Below are 7,350 nucleotides of genomic sequence, written 5' to 3'. Positions count from 1 at the left end.
TATTTGAAGGGAGGGTGTCAAGAGGATGGAACCAGTCCCTGTTCAGTTGTGCCTAGAGAGAGGATGAGAGGCAAAGGGCATAAACTGAAGCCCAGGAAGTTCGATCTGAATATGAGAGGGCACTTTGCTGTGAGAGTAACAGAGCACTGGCACAGGTTGCCCAGAGAGGATGTGGAGTCTCCTTCTCTGGAGATATTCAAAACACGTCTGGATGCCATCCTGCACAATGTGCTCTAGGTGATCCTGCTTGGCGGGGGGGGGGGGGTTGGACTAGATGATCTTGAGAGGTCCCTTCCAACCTCAACCATTTTGTGATTCTGTGATCCTGTGATTCTGTGAAAAGGATGTATAAAATAATAACACCAAGAATGAGGGAAGATTCGGATAGCTGTGTGAGCAAGCAGTGGACATTTCAGGACCAAGTCAGTGGTTAGGTACAGTGTAGCCAGTACTCAGTACCCAAAGATCACTGCTACTTATTTGGCAGCTCATATGAAATTAATCTTATGGTTGTTCCTAAGAAGCAGTTATTTTTAACATAAAGCCTACCAGTGAAACTGGCAATATGATTAGCACTACTGGTGCTCTTACTATCATTGAAAAAACAAAGAAGGAAAGGACCGATGCACTGAATAATTCCCGCAAGCATTATGATAGTTTAACCAAGGCAAAAGGAGGAAGGCTTCCAGAGTTCATGCCCATGTTGCTTTATTTTGTGCAGAAAGAGAGATATTTCTTGCCAAGTGCTATCACTCAAATACTTTTCCCATGCCTGACATCAATTATTAAGAATAAACAAAAAAATAATGACAGTTGGCATCAACCTCTTCCTGACCTCAACTTAAATGCTTTCCAGATAGCTGAAGGATCATTTTTAGGATCAAAAATTCTGGAAAAGTCTTTCTCTCTCTCTCTCTCTTTTTTTTTTTTTTTTTTAAGTGAGGAAGAGAACAAATATTTTTTAATAGGTTTTGTGCCAGAACACAAAATAGGATCAAATACAGTTGCAGCTAAATGAAAGGGAGACTTTTCAAATATGAATTTGTGCTAGCATACTAGATGAAGTCACATCTTCTGGATTCTTTACTGATTGAAGTTCATTAAAGTTTTGAATAATCTTCTACCTCATTCTGGTTAGTCGCATTTTGATATTTTTTTTTTCTTCTTGATCAAGAAAGATGTTGGGTTGCTACTCTTGAATAAATATGTCGCAAAAGTACCTGTAGGGCATTAGTGTGGTTTAGGTAGCAAACCAATGGTCCGCTATTTTTTACTGATTTTATACACTGTTCTATTTTTAAAAAATCCAGAAGTGTAACAGCTTTGTCACCAGCACTCTTAAGTGATATTTTCAAGTTGAGCAAATAATTTCTCCTTTTTCCTTCTCTCCCATGCAGCTACCAGCTTGGAAAGCAGTCACTGTCAATTGTGATGGTGGAGTCAATATTATATCATAGTCTGTGTTTTTATGAAATTCTGCACACTTCTTATGGTCCATAGGACAAATAGTCTCACTGCTTGTCCAGGAAGATCAGTTGAGGTAAAATGGAAAACATCTCAAGCCATTCCTTTCTTTTTTTTTTTTTTTTTTTTTTCCCCAGGATTGCTATTGCTTGAGTACAATCCAATGATCTTCAAGTGTTAGCAGTACAGTAAGTGCATCAGAGTTAACTAACTTTAACAACACACTGGAATTTGACTTCAGTTATCACTATATGATTAGGGAAATGCAAATAATTATCACTTGAAAAAAATTATCTCTTTTTACACTAGTATTTGTAGGTCTGCTTCATTTTCTTTTATCTCCATTCCTTTCTTTGCAGTTGTTCCATCTTGGTAAAAGATTGTCTTTGAATCCTAGGCTCTTCTTTTCAGGTTTGTTATACTGTATGTTTTGCAAAAGCTTCAAATAATAAGCAAAATGAAACACTGCAAAATTTGTTTCATCATGTTCTATTTTTTCTTCCAGTTCTTTAACCTATTTTGTTCATGACACACACATTTATAACTGACCTTTATTGGGAGGTGAATTAACTCTAATGAATAAATATGATAATGGATGTTCCTGCTTCCTCCTGCCCCAGGCTGGTCAGCTAGTCCAAACAGAAAGATTTACACAGAATAACTGTTGGCATTGATTTGAGTGATTTCCTAGCTGCCTGGTTTCTACAGAAATGTATTTCATGTGAATGTTTATTGTTCAACATTCCTCAGAAAAGTCTGCAACCGATTCCTCTAGATCACTCTAGCTGGATTGATATCAGAATGTTCCTGTTTGATTTTTTTTTTGGTCTGTTTGTTTGTTTTTTTTTTTTGTAGAAAGAGAATGAAGAATTGTCTGTCTTGCTAAGGAATCAGGAGAAAAATCATCTGGAATACAGCCCCCTTTTACTGATGTAGTAACTTCTTTAGCAGATTCATTGACACACCTGAAAGAAGTTCAAGTATGATGTTAATGGGTGTGAGAGAGAAAGTTAAAAATGGGGGGAGGAGAAGAATTTTTCTAGCAACAAGCAGGTAGCACAGTTATTTTATTTCTAACTGTCATTTGCTAGTTAGTAACACGTGAGATAAAATAGATTTGTCCCTAGAGAGGCATAGCTTGTCCTAGAAACTAGTATCTATGACTTTCTGTCACTTTGTAGAATCATTTCAGCTGCTTTCTGTGATTCAGACCTGATGTGCCAGAAAAGGAGGCTCTCAGCGGGAGATACGAGAGAGCAGATGAACATTAATAAAGACAAATATAATACCTAGATCTTTTAACAGCTGAGCACTGATAGTGATTTGGTGACACAGGAATACTTATTTGGTGTGAGGATCAGAAAAAGTGCAATAGTATATTTTTTACCACTCTCTCATGGGTAAATAGGAGTTGAAGATAAGACACTACTGTTTTCTACTGCCTTGTCTGCTTAGCTCTACATGAGAGTATCAAATCTCAGTGGCTTGGACTTAAGAAGCAGTGTTTTGAAAACGTCTCTCTGAGTGACAGCCTGGCTGTAGGATGCTAGAAGCCAACTGCAGTTGGCAGGATACCCTGGATGTGATGGCTGCATATTTCTCTCTTTCCTTTGGTTAGAGTTTTCTAAATGCTGTTAGAGAAGCCCAAACTGAGCCCAGGTTTTGTGAATCCAGTAGTGAGGCTCCTGCTTCTTTAAAACTGTGCCTTCCAACAAAAAGAGTGACATGGTTTAATGGTGGATTGGCAGTGCTAGGATAAGGTTGGGATAGATGATCTTAGAGGTCTTTTCCAACCTAAATGATTCTATGATTTTGTGATTCTGTGATTCCATTAGTACCCTGAGGATGTTTTATCTTACCTGTGCAAATTTGACGTCATGATCCTATCCTTGAAATTTTTCATTTGCAAGCTTTTGCATACCTTTTTCTTACTAACACTGTCATAACTGAAAAAATACATACATATCTACAACTGTATTGAAATTTTACTTGCATCATCCTTTCTTCTATTTCCTCTATCCCATGGTCTCTGTCACATATTGCGGAGTAACAGCGATGTGCTAATTTAAACTTGTGTCTATTCCCTTCTTCAGCAAACATTGCTTCAAGTTATTAATTTGTGGTAAGGTGAAAAGCAAAGGCAAGCTGGGGAGTGAGAGACATATTGTGTGTGCATACTTCTTCTGATCTGCGGTGTTTTATCCACACTGTTATGTCAGTGAAGAGTGTGAAAAATCACATATTCTTTACCAAAATAGCTACACCAGCCAAAAACCCCATGTGGACACAGCTATGCTGACAAAAGAGAGCTTTATGGGCTGACCTCTGCATGCTCAGGGAAGTTATATAACTATGCAGGCAGAAAAAATCCTTCTGTCAACATACTCTCTCTCTACAGAAAGGGATCTTGCTGCCACAGCTAAACCGGCATGGATGCATTAGTACAGTTATGTCTGCAATATGGACAAGTTCTGCATCTTGTGCAGTAGCCGAGGGAATATAGTCATGATAGAAGAAAGAATCATGGCTATCTTAAGCTACTATGAAACCTTACTTAGCACTAGTCAAAATTTGCTTATCACATTATCAACATAATATTTCTAAAATGTAAAAAAAAATTATTTTTAGTGCTTTTTTTGTTGTTGTTGTTTTTCCTTGCTTTTCCTCTCTCTCTGGAGAATTTGTATTACTCCAGTGTCTATCATTAGAAGCTGTTTTTCTAGGTCAGTGGTTTAATTCTTTGATCGCTTCTCAGCCTTTTGGCTAAGATCATGTGTAGTATCTGTTCTTATCAATTTAATATCTGATATGTTCCTCATTTGTATTAAATGGATTTTTGGGCTCAGTTTTTTTTTTTTTTTTTTTTTTTTTTTTTTTGATGAGAGAGTTGAGTGCACCCTCAGTAACTTTGCAGATGACACCAAGCTGGGGGGAAGTGTCAATCTGCCAGAAGGTAGAAAGGCCCTGCAGAGGGACCTGGACAGGTTGGTTGAGGTTCAACATAGCTAAGTGCTGGGTCCTGCACTTTGGTCACAACAACCCCATGCAACACTACAGGCTTGAGGAAGAGTGGCTGGAAAGCTGTGCAGAGGAAAAGGATCTGGGGGTGCTGGTTGATGCTCGCCTGAACATGAGCCCAGGTGTGCCCAGCTGGCCCAAAAGGCCAGAAGCATCCTGGCTTGCATCAGGAAAAGCGTAGCGAGCAGGACCAGGGAGGTGATCATCCCCCTGTAGTCAGCTCTGGTGAGGCTGCACCCTGATTACTGTGTTTAGTTTTGGGCCTATCACTACAAGAAGAACATCGAGGCCCTGGAGCATGTTGATAGAAGGGCTATGAAGCTGGTGCAGGGCCTGGAACACAAGTCCTATGAGGTGGCTGAGGGAACTGGGGTTGTTTAGTCTGGAGGAGAGGAGGCTCAGGGCAGACCTTATTGCTCTCTACAACTACGTGAAAGGAAGGTATGGGGAGCTAGGGGTCAGCCTCTTCTCACAGGTAACTAGTGATAGGACTAGAGGGAATGGCCTCAAATTGCACCAGGGGAGGTTCAGGTTGGAAATTAGGAAACATTTCTTTGCAGAAAGAGTAGAAAGGCATTGGAACAGGTTAGTCAGGGAAGTAGTGGAGTCACTGTCCCTGGGGGTGTTTAGGGAAAGGCTGGACATGGTGCTCAGGGATATGGTTTAGTGGGTGATACTGGAAGTAGGGTGATGGTTGGACCAGATGATCTTAGAGATCTCTTCCAACCTTAGTGATTCTATGATTCTATTCTATGATTATCATTTAGAATATGTCATATCCACCAAATAATTCATAAAGTTTTAAAATTTCTTCACAGTTCCTAGTAATTTATAAAATATTTAGAAAGATTTTGTCACATCATTCTAACATCAAGTTATGTAATGAAAATATATTTTTGTGTGCATTTTTTAAATGGGTTGAAAAATAGCACCAAGATGAAGGGAAGTACCAGGGAAACTGGCATTGTGCTGAACCTGTTAGTCTCACAGTATTATCAAAGAAGGATCTGAATTCCTTTCAGTAAAGACAGAGCTAGGTGAAAACCAGGCAAGTGGTATTGTCTTGGAATGAGTAGTCCAATTACTCTTTTCCCATAACTGTACACAAGTCAGTTCATGTTATTCAACCTTTTTGTTGTTTTGCATTATTCAAAATTATTTGTTAAATAATTCCACAGAAACCTAGGTAATAAAGATTTTTCTGCTAGCCAGGAAAACATTCCCAACACTTTCATATTCATTGTCCTTTCTTACTAGGGTAGAAACAAAAGCCATTTACTACACTTTCAACTATAATAGCAAGCCTGCTATCCCTCGTACTGATGGTGACATTGTGAGTAGGCAATCCATGTGCAACTACCTTTCTCTCACATGTTTATACACAAATCAATAAATGGAAATGTGGAAGAGAATCAGCATCTCTCTTGATAACTTTCAGCCTGGGACAGTGATAAAGACTTTCAAGATATCAGTGGTTTATCTTTGGATTTTACATAATTTATGTCTTAATCATTGCCAAGTGGTCAGAGATATATAGGTTATATACACAAATACACATATATATGCACATTTTATAACAGTTGGGATTTAAAATTTATATCCTTGAAAGTTTCCCCAAAGATAGAACAAACCATTTGCTTCCAAGTCCCAGTGTCAATATCTGATATTAAGAGTTCTCTCCTGAATAATTTTCTGGTCAGAGTACACCAGAAAAATAGGACAAACCCATCTCAAGAGGGACCGAGGAAAAAGAATGTCTGCACACACAGAACTAGAAGACAACAGGTTTTAAAGAAGTAAGGATTGAGATATCTTGTAAAAGTACCAGCTCAACCCCTGCGAAGCGTTGGGGGATTAGTGGGAGTGTCATACACACGTTCAACTTCTCTGTCTTGATGTGTACATTGTTCTGTCTTTGTGGAAAGAATGACCTTGGTGCAGTACTCTATGATGTTTTCTTCAGCTGTCATGTACCTATGAAAGATGTAACCACAATGTTGTTGAAGCTTTGGGGAAGGAGTAGTGTGCAACTGAAGGCCAGATGAAAACATGAAATCATAACGTTTGAAAATTATGCCAAATGTGTATGCCACAAAAAAGCACTTTCTGCCACTCAGACTCTGGAGAGCTTAGCCACTAGAAGTGTGGTGAGCCCACGAATGCATCTTGCTGTGATAAACATGCATGCTGCATTGGTAACAGTGATGAGAATAAGAAATAAGACATAATAATTTCTTTTTGTTAACACAGTATATGTAATAATTTAGGCATTAGTGGAACAGAAAAGAAACCCTAATAGAATCTATTGATTTTTCAAAGACACCCATTACATTTTAAGCAGCTATAAGGTAGTTACCACTGTTATAAAATACCAGTGTTAGATAGTTGTCACTGATGTTATAAAATGTTCAGATTGTCATTATTTTGAGAAAGGCATTTCATTTCTTGATAATAAAATTTGTCTTTCCCTTTTGAATTTTTAGATTTGATGGAGAATTCTTCTGCAGCTCAGTATAAGCAAGAGATTTTGTTGAACAACTCACTAGACAAATGTTAAGTAATTGCTACAGAACATGTCTCATTGACAAGATAAAGGTTTTTGGGCAAGAACTATAATGTTTGGAACAAACCTGACTGATGGAGTTAAAAGCAATTTGTTAAGCATCATGCTTAAGCATCAAAAAAAACCCGCATGAATATTAGACACTGTTATGAGGGAAAAGAGTTAAAAAACAGCTGACTACATGGTTCAGGTAAGCATGTCAGGATGTCTGTTAGGCAGGGAATCAGAAGGATTGAATCATGCAAGACTAACAACAACAACAAAAAATGTGAATGTATGGAGAGAATCATTTGACCTTGCTAAGC

General features: G+C 38.3%; 1 pseudogene; it reads left to right on the top strand.

Annotated features, from left to right (window-relative positions):
* The first annotated feature begins 4,207 nt into the window (after positions 1 to 4,207).
* Positions 4,208 to 4,315, top strand: LOC118244211 (uncharacterized; annotated as a pseudogene).
* Positions 4,316 to 7,350: the final 3,035 nt, after the last annotated feature.

Source organism: Cygnus atratus, chromosome 3, assembly GCF_013377495.2.
Source record: "Cygnus atratus isolate AKBS03 ecotype Queensland, Australia chromosome 3, CAtr_DNAZoo_HiC_assembly, whole genome shotgun sequence".
NCBI lineage: Eukaryota > Metazoa > Chordata > Aves > Anseriformes > Anatidae > Cygnus > Cygnus atratus.
Note: the sequence above shows the minus strand (reverse complement) of the source record. Positions and strands in the feature narration are given on the sequence as shown.